This window comes from Lampetra planeri, unplaced genomic scaffold (genome assembly GCF_965212315.1).
Source record: "Lampetra planeri unplaced genomic scaffold, kcLamPlan1.2.h2 scaffold_152, whole genome shotgun sequence".
Lineage (NCBI taxonomy): Eukaryota > Metazoa > Chordata > Hyperoartia > Petromyzontiformes > Petromyzontidae > Lampetra > Lampetra planeri.
Genome location: NW_027614243.1, coordinates 3193 through 25164, shown reverse-complemented (window position 1 = coordinate 25164; position 21972 = coordinate 3193). Strand labels below are relative to the sequence as shown.

Here is a 21972-nt window from a genome sequence, read left to right as displayed (position 1 = left end):
GGATTGGTCGAGAGACCAAGGCGGTCGGGACGGGGGCGCCTAGCCTTTGATGTGAATAGTTTAAAAGAAAACGCAGGGGCAGTAGGGAACTGTCTTCTTCTGGAGTTTGGACACGGGGTCAGCGACGAAGGAGTCATCGGGCGAGCCGCTAGATTGTCTGCAGGACGATCTGAGCGCCGCAAGGTCACCAAGGACTACAGACGGTATCGTGTTGCGCGCCTTACAACACCTCAGAGCGGAGGGTAGGATCCGTAGGAGAGGGTTAGTTCGGGGTAAGGACGAGTAGGAAAGCGGTTTAGCAGAGAGCGCAGCATAGAATAGGGCTACACGGCACCAGAGTGTGGGTTAGAAGCGCCTTGCTGTCCCGCACACACACACGGGTGGCTCGGTTGGTTAGCAAGGGCTAATAAAATCTCGAGCGTAGTAACAAAACCGTGTTGTTGGGTGTTTTTGGAACGTGGTATTAGCGTGCACTGCATTCGCGAGTGTGTGGTCGTATGCATAAAGGCCGTGGTCTCTGTACGATTGTGCGGGTACGGGGGTGTGTGCGTTAACGCCCGGGGAGAGCACTTTTGTGTGTCGGCGTGTGCCCCGCTTGCGTGTGCTCGTTACTTGCGTAAAGTGCGGCGCGGTGGTGGACCCATGACCCCCGACCCCACGGCTCGAGCGCGTAATCGGCTGCGCATTGTTGTACGGTTTGTCTCGCGCGCACGGCGGCGGCGGCTTGAGTCGTTGTGTCGGCGTGTGCCCCGCTTGCGTGTGCTCGTTACTTGCGTAAGTTCACGACGTGTGTAACACAGGTGCGCGATCCTAACGTGAGTGGTCAGTGTTGGGTGAGTGCCGTGCAGAGCTGTGTGTGAGTGTGCGCGTACGTGGTTAACTATGCCTGCTACGCGGACCCGCGGTGGAGGGGAATCCTCGGGTGACGGCTCCCACACCATGGGTGAGGAGCTTAGCGGCGGTTCGCTTAGCAGCGGGGGGGCGATTGATGATGTTAGTCCGGCCGTTAGTATTATCGAGGGAGGGATCTCGGGGGCTAGCGACCCCCACATGGTCCCTCTCGCCTGGCTCGTTGAGAGGCTCGCCCACCCCACGGGCGTCGTCATGAAGAAGCTGCTGGGAGGAAGAATATCTCACAATACCAGAAGAGGTGAGCACTACACATAGAGTGGGTGATTAACTGGGTGGGTCTGTGAGTGAGTCAGTGGGTCAGTGGTTGAGGGAGTCGGTGAGTGGGTGAGTGAGTGTGTTAGAGATTAAGTGGGTTGCAGGGTAAGTGGGTGGGTGAGGTAGTGAGTCAGTGGGTGGGTGAATAGGTGAATAGATGGGTTTGTGAGTGGGTGGATGATTGAGTTAGTGGGTGGATGGGTGAGGGAATATGGGAGGTTGAATGGGTGAGTCAGAGATATACAGGAGGTTGTGTATTTTATCCCAGCCCTTCCGCCTGTATATATGGAGTTTGCATATTCTCCCTGTGGTCACGTGGTATTTTCCCGGTTTTCCGGGTTGTCCCTCCACATTTGAAAATGCATTTATAGAATTTGGTTGATATTCTTGGTTCTTTCAATAAAGTCACGTAGAAGGGAAATCATAAAATTATTAAAATAAAACAATAAAATTCTCACATTTCAATTGCAACACAAGCAATCATCAGGTGTGAAAACCACAGCAAGAACATTTCTGAAAAAAGTGGCGTTTTTTTTTTACTTTAGTACAACGGACAGCGACGAGTGTTGTTCAGACGGACGAGTCCATCTATGCTCGGAACGGAGAAGGGTGGAGAGGAGAATGGAATGCGGTCTGAAATTCACCATAAACGTGAATACAATAAATCAAGACCCGAAATGGTTTATCACATCCTTGCAATGATTGCTAAGCCAGAATCCATCTACTCGGTTGAAATTGTCTCTGTGTTTGTAGATGTGGATCGCCTCATGAACGAATCTCTCATGGTAGCCGGATGGCTTGCACAGAACCTCCATCTTGGAGAAGTCAATGTCATGTGAGCCCACTGAATTATAACAATGGTCTGCCATGGCTGAGGTGTTGGTCCTACCGTGTTTTAGGTCTGCCCTTGTGTTCACGGATGCGGTCCGAGACATGTTGTTTGGTTTTCCAATGTAACTGCTACCACAGAGGCGGGTTGAGGTGATAGGTGAGGAAGACAAGGTGAGGTGATGGTTGAGGTGGGGATGAGCTGAGGTGATGGGTGACGAGGTGAGGTGATGAGTAAGGACAGACGAGATGAGGTGATGGTTGAGGTGGGGGACGATCTGAGGTGATGGGTGAGGACAGACGAGGTGAGGCGATGGGTGAGGACAGACGAGGTGAGGCGATGGGTGAGGACAGACGAGGTGAGGCGATGGGTGAGGAGGGGGACGAGGTGAGGCGATGGGTGAGGAGGGGGACGAGGTGAGGCGATGGGTGAGGAGGGAGACGAGGTGAGGCGATGGGTGAGGAGGGGGACGAGGTGAGGCGATGGGTGAGGAGGGGGACGAGGTGAGGCGATGGGTGAGGAGGGGGACGAGGTGAGGCGATGGGTGAGGAGAGACGAGGTGAGGCGATGGGTGAGGAGAGACGAGGTGAGGCGATGGGTGAGGAGGGGGACGAGGTGAGGCGATGGGTGAGGAGGGGGACGAGGTGAGGCGATGGGTGAGGAGGGGGACGAGGTGAGGCGATGGGTGAGGAGGGGGACGAGGTGAGGCGATGGGTGAGGAGGGGGACGAGGTGAGGCGATGGGTGAGGAGGGGGACGAGGTGAGGCGATGGGTGAGGAGGGGGACGAGGTGAGGCGATGGGTGAGGAGGGGGACGAGGTGAGGCGATGGGTGAGGAGGGGGACGAGGTGAGGCGATGGGTGAGGAGGGGGACGAGGTGAGGCGATGGGTGAGGAGGGGGACGAGGTGAGGCGATGGGTGAGGAGGGGGACGAGGTGAGGCGATGGGTGAGGAGGGGGACGAGGTGAGGCGATGGGTGAGGAGGGGGACGAGGTGAGGCGATGGGTGAGGAGGGGGACGAGGTGAGGCGATGGGTGAGGGGGACGAGGTGAGGCGATGGGTGAGGAGGGGGACGAGGTGAGGCGATGGGTGAGGAGGGGGACGAGGTGAGGCGATGGGTGAGGAGGGGGACGAGGTGAGGCGATGGGTGAGGAGGGGGACGAGGTGAGGCGATGGGTGAGGAGGGGGACGAGGTGAGGCGATGGGTGAGGAGGGGGACGAGGTGAGGCGATGGGTGAGGAGGGGGACGAGGTGAGGCGATGGGTGAGGAGGGGGACGAGGTGAGGCGATGGGTGAGGAGGGGGACGAGGTGAGGCGATGGGTGAGGAGGGGGACGAGGTGAGGCGATGGGTGAGGAGGGGGACGATGTGAGGCGATGGGTGAGGAGGGGGACGAGGTGAGGCGATGGGTGAGGAGGGGGACGAGGTGAGGCGATGGGTGAGGAGGGGGACGATGTGAGGCGATGGGTGAGGAGGGGGACGAGGTGAGGCGATGGGTGAGGAGGGGGACGAGGTGAGGCGATGGGTGAGGAGGGGGACGAGGTGAGGCGATGGGTGAGGAGGGGGACGAGGTGAGGCGATGGGTGAGGAGGGGGACGAGGTGAGGCGATGGGTGAGGAGGGGGACGAGGTGAGGCGATGGGTGAGGAGGGGGACGAGGTGAGGCGATGGGTGAGGAGGGGGACGAGGTGAGGCGATGGGTGAGGAGGGGGACGAGGTGAGGCGATGGGTGAGGAGGGGGACGAGGTGAGGCGATGGGTGAGGAGGGGGACGAGGTGAGGCGATGGGTGAGGAGGGGGACGAGGTGAGGCGATGGGTGAGGAGGGGGACGAGGTGAGGCGATGGGTGAGGAGGGGGACGAGGTGAGGCGATGGGTGAGGAGGGGGACGAGGTGAGGCGATGGGTGAGGAGGGGGACGAGGTGAGGCGATGGGTGAGGAGGGGGACGAGGTGAGGCGATGGGTGAGGAGGGGGACGAGGTGAGGCGATGGGTGAGGAGGGGGACGAGGTGAGGCGATGGGTGAGGAGGGGGACGAGGTGAGGCGATGGGTGAGGAGGGGGACGAGGTGAGGCGATGGGTGAGGCGATGGGTGAGGAGATGGTGAGGAGATGGTGAGGAGATGGTGAGGAGATGGTGAGGAGATGGGTGAGGAGATGGGTGAGGAGATGGGTGAGGAGATGGGTGAGGAGATGGGTGAGGAGATGGGTGAGGAGATGGGTGAGGAGATGGGTGAGGCGATGGGTGAGGAGATGGGTGAGGAGATGGGTGAGGAGATGGGTGAGGAGATGGGTGAGGAGATGGGTGAGGCGATGGGTGAGGCGATGGGTGAGGAGATGGGTGAGGCGATGGGTGAGGAGATGGGTGAGGCGATGGTGAGGCGATGGTGAGGCGATGGGTGAGGAGATGGGTGAGGCGATGGGTGAGGCGATGGTGAGGAGATGGGTGAGGAGATGGGTGAGGCGATGGTGAGGCGATGGTGAGGCGATGGGTGAGGAGATGGGTGAGGCGATGGGTGAGGCGATGGTGAGGAGATGGGTGAGGAGATGGGTGAGGCGATGGTGAGGAGATGGGTGAGGAGATGGGTGAGGCGATGGGTGAGGCGATGGGTGAGGAGATGGGTGAGGCGATGGGTGAGGAGATGGGTGAGGCGATGGGTGAGGAGATGGGTGAAGCGATGGGTGAGGAGATGGGTGAGGAGATGGGTGAGGAGGGGGACGAGGTGAGGTGATGGGGAGAGGTTGATGAGGTTGTGAGGATGGTGAGGAACGAGATGCACAGATTCCAACCTTACTGATGTCGATGGCGGTCCGCGGGGCCCCCGTGGTGCCCGAGGGCGGCATCGCCGAGGCGGCGCTTGGGCCTCCACGCGGGCGGTGGCGACCACGAGGACGACTCGGGAGACAGCCGCCATCGCTGGGGGGGGGGGGGGTTTCCCGCGCTTTTAGAGACGTGTGACGTCACCCCCTTGCCCCCGTTCACCCCCTCCCCTCCCTTCGTCGCTAAGCGATGGTGACGTCACCACGGTGTCTGCTGTGCCAGGCGAGTTGCAGGATGAGGTCACGGGACAGGTGAGGCGATGGTGAGGAGATGGGTGAGGAGATGGGTGAGGCGATGGTGAGGAGATGGGTGAGGAGATGGGTGAGGAGATGGGTGAGGCGATGGTGAGGAGATGGGTGAGGAGATGGGTGAGGCGATGGTGAGGAGATGGGTGAGGAGATGGGTGAGGAGATGGGTGAGGCGATGGTGAGGAGATGGGTGAGGAGATGGGTGAGGCGATGGTGAGGAGATGGGTGAGGAGATGGGTGAGGAGATGGGTGAGGCGATGGTGAGGAGATGGGTGAGGAGATGGGTGAGGCGATGGGTGAGGAGATGGATGAGGAGATGGGTGAGGCGATGGTGAGGAGATGGGTGAGGAGATGGGTGAGGAGATGGGTGAGGCGATGGTGAGGAGATGGGTGAGGCGATGGGTGAGGAGATGGGTGAGGAGATGGGTGAGGCGATGGGTGAGGAGATGGGTGAGGCGATGGGTGAGGAGATGGATGAGGAGATGGGTGAGGCGATGGGTGAGGAGATGGGTGAGGCGATGGGTGAGGAGATGGGTGAGGCGATGGGTGAGGAGATGGGTGAGGAGATGGGTGAGGAGATGGGTGAGGCGATGGGTGAGGAGATGGGTGAGGAGATGGGTGAGGAGATGGGTGAGGCGATGGGTGAGGAGATGGGTGAGGCGATGGGTGAGGAGATGGGTGAGGAGATGGGTGAGGCGATGGGTGAGGAGATGGGTGAGGAGATGGGTGAGGCGATGGGTGAGGAGATGGGTGAGGCGATGGGTGAGGAGATGGGTGAGGAGATCTGTGAGGCGATGGGTGAGGAGATGGGTGAGGACGTAATAAACCATTTCGGATCTTAACTGATTGTGTTCACGTTTACGGTGACTTTCAGACCGCGTTCCACTCACTGGCATTGTATTCTCCGCAGGGAATGGATTCTTTGCTCCGCTGCAAGTTTCCCTCCCCCTACTCTCCCATTTACATATTTCGTTGCTTTCTCTTAGTATCTTTCACACGACGGTCAATGGTACAGTGTATAATAACCAGAGGTGTGGACTCGAGTCATGTGACTTGGACTCGAGTCAGACTCGAGTCATGAATTTGATGACTTGCGACTCGACTTGGACTTGCATAACAATGACTTTGTCCCACCTATGAGATGTGGACTCGAGTCATGTGACTTGGACTCGAGTCAGACTCGAGTCATGAATTTGATGACTTGCGACTCGACTTGGACTTGCATAACAATGACTTTGTCCCACCTCTGATAATAACAAATAGAAAAATGTATATGCTTAATACAATGTACAAAGCAATATATAGTATCGTATTTGTATAGTGAATATACAGCAGTATGATATACATTAGGGTGGGTAGAATAATACATAGTGTAATATTACAATGTATATAGTTTATAACAATACAGTATATAATTTAATGTTGGGTTTGTCTATGGCAGTATATAGTACGGTGTAGACTCGTGTGATGTAAGAGAATAAAGTTTAGATGGAAGCATATTATATATACGATGTAGAATTGTAATGTATTACTTACTGTTAGTAACTCAGCTTATTGTAGAGTATATTTAGCATACTGATGATACTATGTAGTTTATACTTTAGTTGTTTACGTGGTGGTTTTAGTTACTGCAGCTACATACTATTAACACTTCTTCCCCTCCCTTTGATGCTGCTAATCCTGCATAATGCACGGGCATAAGTAGTACTAATCACATTCCTGCATTTCCCAGATCCCCTCCCTTTGATGCTGCTAATCCTGCATAATGCAGGGCATAAGTAATACTAATCACATACCTGCATTTCCCATAAATATGCTAAATTCCTCTTGATATGCATATTATTTTGTCAAGGCGCCCTTTCCCCCCCTTCCAATCCAGCTTATATATAGTCTCCAAGCACGTGTGCTGTTTCATTCAGACGCTGTCGCCTCGACAGACCTGGTTTTCACCTGAGGACGGCTGCTTGCGTTGTGGCCGAAACGTCGTGAGAATTATTTTATTGTTTTATTTTAATTATTTTATTACTTCCTTTCTACGTGACTTTACCGAAAGAACCAAGAAGATATCAAGCGGAATTTAGCATATTTATGGGAAATGACAGACCTGTTCTTCATTTGAGGACAGCTGCTTGCGTTGTGGCCGAAACGTCGTGAGAATTATTATGTTTTATTTTTATTATTTCCATTCTACGTGACTTTACCGAAAGAACCAAGAAGATGAGTACATGTAGCCGTAAGATGCACCTAGCCTGGCACAAGCGCTGTGGTGACGTCACCACCACTGAGTGGCGAACGGCAGATCTCTTGGAAATCAATTGTCGTCGGCTTCGAATCGATTCAAGTGTTGTTAATCGATGTCTCCCCACTCGCGTCATCATGCCGAGATGGCGTGCAAGCGGTTGTTTTCCGCCTCCGGGACAAAAAATGAAGTGATCTTGTCATACGCTCAAATGTTTTTAAAGGACGTTCTCAGAGTTTGAAAATATTCAGTTGAGTCAAATCGAATTACAATTTACGTTAACTCCAAAGTCGCATTCAATGTTACAAAAGTAGTGCGCACAACCTGCTGGGGTGGGGGTGTGGCAAGGCGCTGTGTGAGTCGGCGCTCGCCCATTGATCGGGACTCGGTGCGTGACGTCGCCGCGCGGTTGGTTGCCGGAGAGACGCGGGGCGAGTGGAGACAGCGGTGCAGGTAACAGTCAACTAAAACTATTCAAAACTATATTCAGTATTTTTTTTATATTTTACCAGCTAAGGCTCCACACTGAGCTGTATTATAGCTCTTTTTCATAATCGACCTGACTACCACATTATACCTCAACGGAAGTGGCGTATCATCGCGTGTAAATTTATAGCAGCCAAACGCGCGTTGATTCTTAATGTGGAGGGGAAAACCCGGAAAAAAATCCACGCGAACACGGGGAGAGAGAGAGACACGCAAACTCAAAATATACAGCCGAAGTCGGGGTTGGGATAGAACCGACGACCTCCTGTATACCAAGCGACGTAGCTACCATCTCGCCAGCGCGTCCACACACGCGGTGCGACACGAGAACACCACGGGCAGTGAGCGTCCCGCATCAGTCAGAGCCAGAATTGTGTGTGCGTGGGGAGGGGTAGCGTCGTGGTTAGCGGTCCTGGGCCTCTCCTAGGTCGACTCGGTTTCAATGTAAGAACCTGGTACGGTGTGTAGAAACATCGCCACTGGGAGACAAACGCGGTCGCGCGTGGTGTTGGCCGCCCCCTCGTGTGGCCTTCGTGGGTGCTGCTCGCTACCAGCACTTGCCCCGACAGTTCGTTAAGGCGACATGGAGGATCTTTTTTGCGTGCTACCAGATGTTGATTGGCGAATGGACGCTCTGTTCGAGTCGGGTCAACCTCGACACCTGTAAATACGCGACACGCAAATGAGCACTCGTCGACAGTGGAAATTGCTACTAACCATTTAGAAAGTTTCAGCTGTGGTTTCTTCCAAATCGGACTGCTGATGGAGACACTGAATGTCAAAACCGGTCCAGAGTTTGCTTGCGTTGAACCCATGCTGTCTGAGATGCGCTCCCAAAAGGCCGATATACATAGTTGTTTTGTACGTAGAGGGACATATATATGTGCAGGAGGCGTGTAATGTCTTTTGTTACAGCAGAAATCCAATAATTCGCGATGTGGTAATCTACAAATCCCTGTAATTCGGGGATTTGTGATTCGCGATTTGCTTCCGTAATCCAGCAATGTCGTCTTTTGGGTTTGTATCAGTATAGACTAGCTGTGCTCACGCGATCTGTTAGGAAGTATTTAGCATGTATTTACTTGGATATCAAGTATCATAAATACAACACCGGTACAGCATAACATAACGGTGGTCACTCTTTGGTTCTTTCGGTAAAGTCACGTATAAAGATAAAATAATAAATTAAATAATAACATACAGGTATAAATGAGAACCTCATTTGCCAGTAAAATATGATAATTGGTTTTTTACCCTTCTATCTGGCAACAAAGCTGACACCTTTTTATCAACTTCAAGGACAGTGCACATTATCAGAGTTATGTCTTTTGTTTGTATTATGACTGCAGGTATTGCGGTCTATGCAAACATGACTCCTTGTAAAAAGGTGTCAGTTTTGTTGCCAGATAGAAGGGTAAAAAACCAATTAGGTATAAATGAAATAGCAACAAAAATCTAACCAGAAAACTATAGACAGACATATAAGCAGACAGATATCACCAAGATACATAGAGAGAGAGTAACACATAGGCACAGAGAGGAAAGTAATTGTTGGAGGCAGTACAGAAAGTAGGCTTCCATCCTCTGTGAATGCTTCTCAGGCTCATGCTCTGCACCCTGCCTCGTCAGAATCTACGTTCACTTAGCTGCCCTAGGTAAACTCGGCCAAAAATGTATACTTTATACAGTCGGGTGTGTCAACATTAGAAAGACATTGTTTTTGCAACAGCAACCCAATAAACATTCTGCCAGCCTTCAGGGTTGCTCGTCTAGAATACCCCCCCCCCACCAGCCAGAAGGCTATATGGCTTAAAGGTGGATCTTATTATCCCTTTTATGATTTAGCATTATCCCTGCTGGGTCCACCATCGGAGATCCATCGCTCTCATTTACAGGCACGCCGAGCCGGGCTGGCCGGTCGGCATGGTGCGGTGAAGTCGCTTCGTGAACCAGCCACGTGCGGGAGAATATGGCGAAGGCACGAACACTTATTGACCCGTAGTGGGATGTTTTTGTTTGTTTTGTACCGGGTCACTGGGGTTGTCTGCCGCTTTTATCACAAAGAGCCACGGGGACTTCTTTAATGTCCACGTGGGTAGACGCGAGATCGGTTGAAACGTCTCGCGTGAAGGATGGCTCCGCTGACTCTGCGCACACACGGGTTGTTCGAGTCCAGGCCAGGGGGGAGAGACACCAACCGACTACCGATGATGTCATGGCACAGGGCGATGGGCGATCGTGCGCGTGGTGGGCGCGTGTCCACTGTTGGCTGTGGTGGTGGACGCGGTAGCGTGCGACTTGGCGATTGTTTCTACGATCTGGGCGGCGTCTGTGTAGAAGTATGGCGGATTTTGCACTGCGCGACAAATCCGTTGACCTGATTCCCGCTCACGGCCAACATTGGTGGCAAATATTTCCACCGGTGCTGAACTCCCCCGCCCCCCCATATATACTCAAAGTGAAATGAGTTCCTGGTGTGGTGTGTAATATCACTAGATAAATGTGTCCAAAACACCCCATTTTATGCTGTGTTGGCGTTCATATGTGTTCAATAACAGCACTTGCCCCTGCGGTCTGTTGAGGCTATGCAGGGATCTTTTGTCTTTGTTACATTCTGCCCGACTGAAATGCCCATATACCGTAGCAGTCATTGGAATCAACATGAATGTCAGAATATTATAGCTTAATGAAACCGGTTGTGTGATTTTTTTATATTCTAGGAATACCTGTTTTAAATACAACAGGATGTTTCACAGATAAAGTTACGTTAGTAATGATGATGTTGATGGTAGTGATAGCATTGTGAGTGATGATTGTATTTATTTTGGTAGGGGTAATGATGATGATGGTGGTTGTTGTTTGGGGTAGTTATGATGATGATGGTGTTGGTAATGGTGACAATCGTTCATGATTTACATGATTATGATAGTCACAATAATGATTATGACGTTCATGATCACGATGATAATGGCGGTGATGACTATGATGATGTTGATTGTTGGAGGAGGTTATGAGGATGCCGACAATGGGGGAGATGATAATGATGTCATTGTAATGACAACAATAGTCATGCTGTTGGTATTGGTATTGCATTGTTATGGTGATCATGATGATTTTCCCACGTGTACACGTGCAGCCCTTTGATCAATCCACAGCTGAATGAGTGCTTTCCCACACCATACAGATTATGGGGACTATTTGACGATCGTCTCTGTGGCGAGGCCTTAAATAGACAGAGGGGGTGGAGAGAGGGAGGGGTTAGAGAAACGTCGTATGCTAGTATTTAATTTATTATTTTATCTTTATACGTGACTTTACCGAAAGAACCAAAGAGTAATTCCTGCAGTCACGAAAGCTCCAAATTAAGATAACGGTGGTCCTCATGAAGCAGTCTGACGATGTCGCTGTTGCCCCTTGAGTGAGCTGCAGAACTCTCCATCACAAGGTGCACTTAGATTCAGTAGCTACTTTCCCCATTCGAACATGTGATGACACCCTGAGTCCTATACTATTTTAATACCACCGTCCGACGAGCAATGATTTCGGAAATTATTCGAAGAACCGTCCGACCAAGTCTAGGGCACGAGGAGTCAAATCTTGCCTTTGGAACACGGAGCCAGTCAATCGCAATCAGACTGGGTGCTGCTATACGGCAACAGACTGTGAAGCTTTGTGTTCAGCTGCTCATAACATTGGTCTTCCGATTGATTTTGATGCACAGACGCAATATTTTCTGACCGGGGTTGTGAATTGCGGGAAAATAAAAATGTATTCCAAATTTTTTGTTATGATACTGTACCGCGCACCAGCGGTGTACCGCCAATACGGTGTAATGCAAGGACATCTTCTAATATAGACCCACATGAAACATTTAACACGTAGGCTTTCGCGACCAATATAATTCATAATAGAGGTTTTTGGGAAACGTCGTACTCAGATTGTCAACGTTGTGGCTTGGCTCTCCAACAAACTGGTGTGATGTACTCGTGACGTATTGGCATGTTCTGTTTACGTGACAACCCTTACTACTTTGCTGTGTCGGGTGGTGGCGGGTTTAACGACACATTTCTATATTTACGTGATCTAACCCAAAAAACCTCCATTATGCACATGGAAGATGTTGCACCATTTGGGTGTTAGAAAACGCGTAATAAAAAAATCAGTGATTTTATTTCATGTAATGAATGCAACTGTGCAGTTAATTCATCCCATAATCCATAGCATACGTCAGCGTAAACATGTTTTCACGGGGATTGTTTAACGACTCTCCACGGTGTACCGCAGGTTACAGGACCCACGATTTGATCCCCCACAGGAACGCGGATTATTGGATTATTATTGGACTTACATTTTTCACAACGACGATACAGTATTAATTATTTTATTTAGTATACTATATAATATTGTATATGTGTACAGCTAATTATCATACTCCACATGTACATTACTACTAATATAGCACTATATAGCACTTTATAAGTGGCTCTACATGTGGAGAATGTTATGCATGCCAGACAAAATTATTTGTAGCATCGTTGTGCAGAATATAAGTACAGTAATAATAAATAAGCAATGTCTCCTTCAAATATCTGTCCCTCTACGTAATTTTATTTTTTATATTAACCAAGTGTACTGATGTACCAATGAGCTCAAACAACAATAATTAGCACGTTAAATGCTTATGGACATGACAATTCACCTTTTTGGAGAGTCTTATGACATAATCTTGGCTAGTTTGTTATGTACTCTAACCAAAATAACTATTGTAAATAACCACCCAGGAATGTCTGTCCTTAACGCTCGTGACCTCACTCCACATCGACCAGCCCGCCTCATTAATATTCATGAGCAGGTGACGTCCTCCAAATGGACCCCCCACCCCTCCTCACTGGCGGAGCTAGTGGGGGGTGGGGTGGCACGTGCCCCCCCAATGATCCGATCTAAATCCCTAATTTCGATCGGATCATTGGGGTTTATTAGTAATAAATCGGCATTTTGCGACCCCCACTGCCACTGTATAGCATACTATTATGTGCCAGGGACTCTATGAGATGATAGGACAATAGTCTGAGTCCATAATTGGCAATAAGTAACGTCAAAGCAGTTATAAGTCACTCACAGAATTGTGCGCAGTTGCGTATACAGTACACGACTTCCCTGAAGGCATATCTTAAGTGAGCGCGATGCCGATCACACACAGTTCGAATTCGACCCTCGATTGATGGCTGCACACATCGCCGCACACGCGTCGAATAAAAAGCAAGGGACAAGTCCTTACTTACTAACAACTATCATTTTTCATTGCTGGAGGAGTTGCCACCCCTACCTGAAAATCCTGGCTCCGCCATTTCCCCTCATTAATAATCCAAAACGGGTAACTTCACTCAATATGGAGTACTCCCCCTGCCCCTTACTAATAACACTGTAAGAAAAATTGTCCCTGGGTCGTAAGTGTTATTTTCTAATTGCGTATGCCTCAAAAGTACAGAAAATGGCTATTCCCCCCAAAAACTTCGCTTTTGTGACCAGGACAGTGATATTTTTAAATGTACCTATTTTCATTGAGCATTTCAGATAGATTCTGTGCGGAGTAAACTTGGAGTAACTTCGAGAACATTCTAGAACTTTCCAGTAATATAAATACTAGTATAAATACAGGGGCCTTAAGCCCACCAGTTCAGTTTAGTTCCAGCTGCCGAAGTGGATATATATCTGCATTTTTCTGAGATGGCATTAAGCGGCTGCAAGCATCCGGCAGACGCATTTTGCTATGTCTGCGGCCAATTTATCAATACAAGAGCGAAAAAGTACCTGTTGAAGCATCTGCTAAGATGTGTGAGGCCCACAAGGCATATTTACGATATTTCGGCATGCCTGTCGGGGATCAAGACAAACCCTGGGCACCTCATTTCACCTGCCAGCAATGCAAAAAAACTATGGAATGTAAGATGGACAATTGTTGCTCGGAATTTTATATTATAAAATATAAAAAATTGTAAAACTTTTTTATTTTAAAATGTTTTACAATTTTCAATGCAAGTCAGAGAGCGAGGAAGATGTAGATCCAGATGACATTTTCAGAGGTGGAGCCGAGGAGAGAAACCAAAAAGACCTCAACGACTTGATCAGAGATCTTGGTCTCACCAAGTCCAATGCTGAGCTTTTGATGTCTCGGCTCAAGCAGTGAAACTGGTTGAATGCAAGTGTGCAAGTCGCAGATCAGAGGAAGCGTCACCAACCTTTTTGCAGCTTCTTCACCCGTCAAGATGGGCTCTGCTTCTGCCACAATGTGACCAGTCTGTTCGAGGCAATCGGAATCGCCTGTAACCAGAATGAGTGGCGCCTCTTCATTGACAGCTCATCCAGGAGCCTCAAAGCCGTGCTGCTCCGTAATGGTAATAAGTACCCGTCTCTTCCCCTGGCTCGCTCGGTGCACCTCAAAGAGGATTACAACAGCATCAAGACCTTGCTGGATGCCTTGAAGTATGATGAGTATGGCAGGGAGGTCATCGTAAACTTAAAAATGGTGGCATTCCTGAAAGGTCTCCAAGGCGGTTTTACCAAGTTTCCCTGCTATTTTTGCCTTTGGGACAACAGGGACACCAAGGCGCACTACCACAGGTGGGACTGACCACAGCGGACCGAGTTCTCTGTGGGGAGGAACAACGTCAAGTGGGAGCCACTGGTGGACCCCCGGAAGGTGCTGATGCCACCACGGCACATCAAAGTGGGCCTTATGGAACAATTTGTCAGAGCTGTAGATAAGGAGTCGGCAGCCTTCAAGTACCTTCAAGACTACAGTGGAACCTCGGTATATGTCGTTAATTCGTTCCAGAAGGTAGGACTTATACCGAAAATGACGTATACCAAACGATTTTTTCCCATAAGAAATAAAGGGAAAGGAAATAATCCGTTCCAGAGGAAAATAAATTATATTTTATATGGCATATTATACATTAATGGGGTTGTATAAAATAATTTAGACACTAATTACGAAAATGCTTACAGAAGCCACGTGACCGCGCTGCTGGCAGCTGCGCTGGCCACGTGGCGTGTCTCAACCCCGCAAGTAGCACGCGCCTCGACCTGGGGCCCTCCATGGGGGCAGCCCTCCACGTCCCCCGCCCCTCTCCTCTACGTCCCCCCCCCCCTCTCCACCACGCTACCCTGCCCCTTTTCCCCACATCCCCTGCCCCTCTCCCCCACGCCACGCCACCCCGCCCCTCCCCCCCACGTCCCCCGCCTCTCCTCGCTTTGTTTCAGTCGTGAACGGGCATACGCGGGTACTGTACGCGGTGACTCATCCCGACCCACACAAGTTTTAGCAAAGGCGTCGTATCCCAAGCAAGACGTCGTATCCCAAGATATATTTTTTATACGTATACGACGTATACCAAATTCGACGTATTCCAAAGCGGTTGTATACCGAGGTTCCACTGTACTTCCCGAAGCTGTCTGAGGCAAAGGTGAAAGCTGGTGTTTTCGTCGAATCACAGATAAAGAAGATCCTGGAGTGCAATGAATTCCCCAAGAAGCTCACAAGTAAGGAGAAAGCGGCTTGGAACAGCTTTGTCGCAGTCGTTCGGGGCTTCCTGGGAAATCACAAGGCCGAAAACTATGTGGAGCTGGTTGAGACTCTGGTGAAGAACGATGGCACAATGGGCTGTAGGATGTCCCTCAAAGTCCATTTCCTTTATGCTCATCTTGATAAATTCAAGGAGAATATGGCAGCGCACTCGGAGGAAATGGGCGAGCGCTTCCACCAGGATATACTGGACTTTGAACGCCGCTACCAAGGACAGTATAATGAGAACATGATGGGAGGCTACATTTGGGGGCTGATTCATGAAAGTAATTTTCAGTATAATTGTAAATCTTCAAAAACTACTCACTTCTAAATCTTTTGTAATAATTTTTGTATTACTTTAGTATAAATACATGTTAATTTCGATTCATATGTTTTTTTTCTGACTTTATGTGAACGAAAATACACAAATTCGCCCGTTTTCTCATTGAAAATAGGTACATTTCTAAATATCACTGTCCTGGTCACAAAACCAAAGTTTGTGGGGAATAATAGCCATTTTCTATACTTTTTAGGCAGAAGCAATTAAAAAATAACACTACCCAGGAACAAAAATTGTGTTACACATAGTGTAGTCATGCGTAAGTGATGTCACTCCACATCGAACAGCCCCCCTCATTAATAATCATGAGCAGATGACATCACTCCACATGGAGCACGCACCCCCCTAATTAATAATCATGAGCAGGTGACGTCACTCCACATCGAACAGCCCCCCTAATTAATAATCATAAGGTGACGTCCTCCAAATGGACACCTCCCCCCATTCATAATAATTAGCGGCTGACGTCACTCCACATGGGGGGCCGAGGTGCCTCCTCCCCCCTCCTCAGCGTTAACTTACAAACCTCACTACAAAGGCAAAACCCTCAAGTCAAGCAATCTCCGTAATGCTATTGAGACATCAAAGTAAAAAGGACGTCATGATGAACAAGGGATTATAACCTTAAAATGAAATAGGTCTGTGTCACTGCGCCCTTACAGATTGCACACGCATTGATGCAATGAATATCACGTCGCGGTCTGCTTTTCACTTGCAAGTTTCAGATTAACTGCAATACACCCGTCCTTGGACGGGCTAAAGGCTAGTTGTAAATAATTGAGCAGTTTTACATACAGTGAGGGAAAAAAGTATTTGATCCCCTGCTTATTTTGTACGTTTGCCCACTGACAAAGAAATGATCAGTCTATAATTTTTATGGTAGGTTTATTTGAACAGTGAGAGACAGAATAAGAACAACAAAATCCAGAAAAAACGCATGTCAAAAATGTTATAAATTGATTTGCATTTCAATGAGGGAAATAAGTATTTGACCCCTCTGAAAAACATGACTTAGTACTTGGTGGCAAAACCCTTGTTGGCAATCACAGTGGTCAGACGTTTCTTGTAGTTGACCACCAGGTTTGCACACATCTCAAGAGGGATTTTGTCCCACTCCTCTTTGCAGATCTTCTCCAAGTCATTAAGGTTTCGAGGCTGACGTTTGGCAACTCGAACCTTCAGCTCCCTCCACAGATTTTCTATTGGATTAAGGTCTGGAGACTGACTAGGCCACTCCAGGACCTGAATGTGCTTCTTCTTGAGCCACTCCTTTGTTACCTTGGCCGTGTGTTTTGGGTCATTGACATGCTGGAATACCCATCCAAGACCCATTTTCAATGCCCTGGCTGAGGGAAGGAGGTTCTCACCCAAGATTTGACGGTACATGGCCCCGTCCATCGTCCCTTTGATGCGGTGAAGTTGTCCTGTCCCCTTAGCAGAAAAACACCCCCAAAGCATAATGTGTCCACCTCCATGTTTGACGGTGGGGATGGTGTTCTTGGGGTCATAGGCAGCATTCCTCCTCCTCCAAACACGGGAGTTGAGTTGATGCCAAAGAGCTCCATTTTGGTCTCATCTGACCACAACACTTTCACCCAGTTGTCCTCTGAATCATTGACAAACTTCAGACGGGCATGTATATGTGCTTTCTTGAGCAGAGGGATCTTGCGGGCGCTGCAGGATTTCAGTCCTTTACGGCGTACTGTGTTACCAACTGTTTTCTTGGTGTCTATGGTCCCAGTTGCCTTGAGATCATTGACAAGATTCTCCCGTGTATTTCTGGGCGGATTCTTCACCGTTCTCATGATCATTGCAACTCCACGAGGTGAGATCTTGCATGGAGCCCCAGGCCGAGGGAGATTGACAGTTCTTTTGTGTTTCTTACATTTGCGAATAATCGCACCAACTGTTGTCACCTTCTCACCAAGCTGCTTGGCGATGGACTTGTAGCCCATTCCAGCCTTGTGTAGGTCTACAATCTTGTCCCTGACATTCTTGGAGAGCTCTTTGGTCTTGGCCATGGTGGAGAGTTTGGAATCTGATTGATTGATTGGTTCTGTGAACAGGTGTCTTTTATACAGGTAACAAGCTCAGATTAGGAGCACTCCCTTTAAGAGTGTGCTCCTAATCTCAGCTTGTTACCTATATAAAAGACACCTGGGATCCAGAAATCTTTCTGATTGAGAGGGGGTCAAATACTTATTTCCCTCATTGAAATGCAAATCAATTTATAACATTTTTGACATGCGTTTTTTCTGGATTTTGTTGTTGTTATTCTGTCTCTCACTGTTCAAATAAACCTACCATTAAAATTATAGACTGATCATTTCTTTGTCAGTGGGCAAACATACAAAATCAGCAGGGGATCAAATACTTTGTTCCCTCACTGTATATAAATTGCATTGGCATATGTGATCATTGACACGGTAAAACTAGTCAAGATGGTGTGGTGATGTTGCAGTGTCAAGAAAAGTGCTTCATGGTGTCTTAAACTCTCTTCTCATTTGACAGCAATTGGAGAGTACAGCCATGTCTTTAGCTGCATGCAGTGAGGCATGGGGCGTCTGCGAGAATGCCGGCAATTCACGGAGCAAGACCAGAGGTCGAGCCATGCTGCCCACGTCTAGAGAGGTATTTGTATGCTTGAATAATAATAGTGAAAATTATTGTACAGGCAGACCTCGCTTAGCGCTCAAAATGTGTATGCTGGAGAAGTGGCCACTAATCAAATCGGCGCATAAAGGAGTTCATTAGACAATTGTATATATGGGGATGCATTCCCAACAGCTTTAATTCTTACATGTGTAATGCGAGCGTAGGCTGGGGCTTCGCCGCCCCAGCCCCTAAGCCATCAAGGCGACACGAGCCATCGGGTAAAGGGTTCAAGGGTGGAGCCCGCGGGCACTAGGGGGTGGTATTATCTGGAAAGTTCTTAAGGGGTGTGGTGAAAGGCAGAGTCTGGGTGACGCGGGAAGGGGATATAATGGAGAGCCGGAAGGGGCTCGAGGTCAGTTGGTGAGAGCTGGAAGCTGGACCACGTCGCGGGTCTCCGTGAGCCATCGGCCACGTGGCGACGCAGAGACGGCTCCCAGCGCGCCGTCTGCCAGCGGTGCGCGGGAGCGGGGAAGCGGGACGCCAGCTCACGCGACGCGCCGAGAGCGAGAGAATGGCGTGAGAGCGGGACGCCAGCTCACGCGACGCGCCGCGGAACGTCCGAGAGAGCGGAACGCGAGCTGTCCATATAACGAAAAAATAAACAGACGGAGACACAGTCGCTTCTTCTTGGTTCTTTCGGTAAAGTCACGTAGAAGGGAAATAATAAAATAATAAAAATAAAACATAATAAAATACAATTTTCACGACGTTTCGGCCACAACGCAAGCAGCCGTCCTCAGGTGAAGAACAGGTCTGTCGGAAAGACAGCGTCTGAATGAACACAGTCGCTTGTCGTCGACCTGTATTATTGCACATGTATGAGCAATATATGAGGGCTTCATTGAGGTATTGGTAACAGCACTTATAATACAGATGCTAAAACTTCTTTTGAATAAGTAATATTTTAAAATACTTTTTTTTAAACACGCTTTAATGAAATGTACCGTATGAGTAATGGCAGAACTCCACAACTCCAGGAAGTGGCCCCGAGGCTTGCCATAATGTAAGGGACCGTGGTCAATTACAGCCTACGTAAGTTGAGCGTTGACAACTAGACCCAAGCCGAAACATAACATATAAAAAAGATTGTTTCAAAATATATTTTTTATTTTTTTTTTATAGAATATAGTATTGTCATTGATACGGCTATTTTAATACACACAATGGACTGGAAGGACAAGATTAAAGGGCTCGTATAATGCACATGCATAATGTACGTTGACTCATTAATCGCCCCCCCCTCCACTTTGCGCAAGAGCGTGGAGTGTGGTCACCACATCTACTCCTCTATATAAGGAACAAAACAGGTGGACTTCTCCACAAATCTGTCTGTCGCCTGATGAAGCTAGTTGTAATACTGGCAAAACATCGTACTCAGATTGTAAATGTTGTGGCTTGGCTCTCCAACACACCAGTGTGCTGTACTAGTGACAAATTGGCATGTTCTGTTTACATTACAACCCTTACTAGTTGGCTGTGTCGGGTGGTGGTGGATTTTAACGACACATATATTTACACGATCTAACAAAACAAACCTCTTATGGATGATATTCGTCGTGAAAGCCTACGTGTTAAACGGGATATTCGATGTCCCCTGTGAAGCCGATGGCGTTTATTTTACGGCTCGTACATCTTAGTATTAACCAGGACGGCCTGTCGGAATAGAACCGCAAACCTCTGCAACAAGTGGCAAATGCACTACCGCTGAGCCACGTCAATTATTTTATTCATAAACTTAGGTTTCCACGGCCAGCGTTATGATGCATAGTTGATTTGTGGGCTTAATTGAGGAGTGTGTATGTTCTCCACCTGCTGTACATGGACGACTCGTAGACTGAACTCTTAGTAAGGGCTTGCGCCAGTTTATTAACACAGAGGTAACAAAACACACCAGAGGTAGGTGTCCCTACACTCAGTCCTTGACGCGGACGTCAGGCTCTATCTATTCCTAGCCTGGGCTATCTCTTGGCCTCTCACTCGAGTTGGGATGGGGGCTTATCCAACACCACCCGACCGAGGAGAGCAGCACCCCACGTAATCTTAACCGGCTCTTGCAGACTTCTCTGAGCCCTACCCCTGGCTGTATCTTCGGCTCTCCTACTCGTAGAACCCGGACGGGGGATCAGCCAACACCGTCCGGTCACGAGCAGGAGAGACCTTCTTAAGACGCTCACCATCCCGGGCTCCCACAACGACCCCGCTTTCGCCACGGGGTCCCCCTTAAGTATTTCCCGTGACATGACGTCATTGCGCCTCACAGCGCTCATGATGTCATGTCGTCATACTACTCTACACATGTGTAGTGAGTGACATTGGGGATGTCACTGTATGGTGTCGGACAGCATCGTGTGTGTTGCAGAGTGATGCCGGCTCTAGCAGAGCACGGCGTGCGATGCACTGTGTTGCCTCTGAAGAAGAACTTCTGCAACTCAGTTGGACTCACTACACATGGATTTCCTCCCAGAAAATAAAAAACCCCTTCCAATTGAACATGTATTGCTCATCTATCCCAATGCTGGAAATTACTTGCAAAATTACTGAATTCGGATGACAGATGCAATCATCATCCCCTCCTGCTGCCAAAAAAATGGCATGACCCTCGTTAAAAATATTCTTGAGACTTAGGATTTTCTGGGTCAGGAAGTGTAACAATAATAAAAATGTCCTTGTCCCTAACTCTTGTTTCTGTCCTCCTGACAGGTGGAGGTGAATGTGAGTGTGCGCCACATGTACCTGTACAGCCGCGAGGTGCGTGGGGTGGTGGCACGTCTCCGCGCCGAGTGTGGGTCACTGTCCGTGCACGCAGTTGCCTTGGCCCACACTCAAGGTGATCTGAACAAGGCCTTGGGACACGTTCGTAATGAGAAACAGGCAAATGTGCAAGCTTCTAGCATGCGATCGCGACGACCTACACGTGAGGTGGTAAGTCTTGAATAATAATAATTTAGTTGACAGTAATACCCCGGTTTATGTCGGGGATGCTTTCCTTAAATGTGCGACAACGAATACCGAAACGACGTAAATCAACGCAATTTTGCCACGAGGACTAAACAATGCTGAAGCCGTGTTAATGCGTGCATCTTCATCCTAGACGTATCCGCAACATTACATTCAATTACTAAAAATACTACACTCAATACTAGTTTCGGCAGTAAACGTTAAAACATTATTAGCAGTACATTATGAAAATAAAATCACTAAAATATCATGCGTAATTACTATATTGTACTCCACAGTACAGAACATTTCTTTATGCGCGATGCAAAGTAGTTTGTGTACAGGGTTAGGTGGAGGTGAAGGTTGAGAGGCGACGGTTACGAGAAAGGGCAGACGATGCTGTCAGCGACATGAGTGTGGGTTGAGGCAACGCTAGTCGGGTAGCGGTGGTGTTGATAATGAAGTGACAACGTATTTTCTAAACGATATAAAAGGGGGAGGTGTAAATTTGCAAGGCTTACAGCACAAGGCTGTCACGAAGGCGCAGTACAGCACATACAGTAGTCTGCAGTAGCTACATGTTGTGATGTTGCTTTGTGGAATGCCAATTGAGGAATTTGTCGGTCATTTGTGAATTTGGAAAATTTGAACCGTGACAGCAACACACATTGGCCTACTCTTATCAAACTA

At 49.0% G+C, this 21972-nt stretch overlaps 1 long non-coding RNA gene across 1 annotated transcript; it reads left to right on the top strand.

Annotated features, from left to right (window-relative positions):
• The first annotated feature begins 7402 nt into the window (after positions 1–7402).
• LOC144739476 (uncharacterized) lies at positions 7403–21359 on the top strand. Its single transcript, XR_013589439.1, has 3 exons — positions 7403–7750; positions 18202–18321; positions 21046–21359. It is a non-coding gene; the product is annotated as an uncharacterized LOC144739476 (long non-coding RNA).
• Positions 21360–21972: the final 613 nt, after the last annotated feature.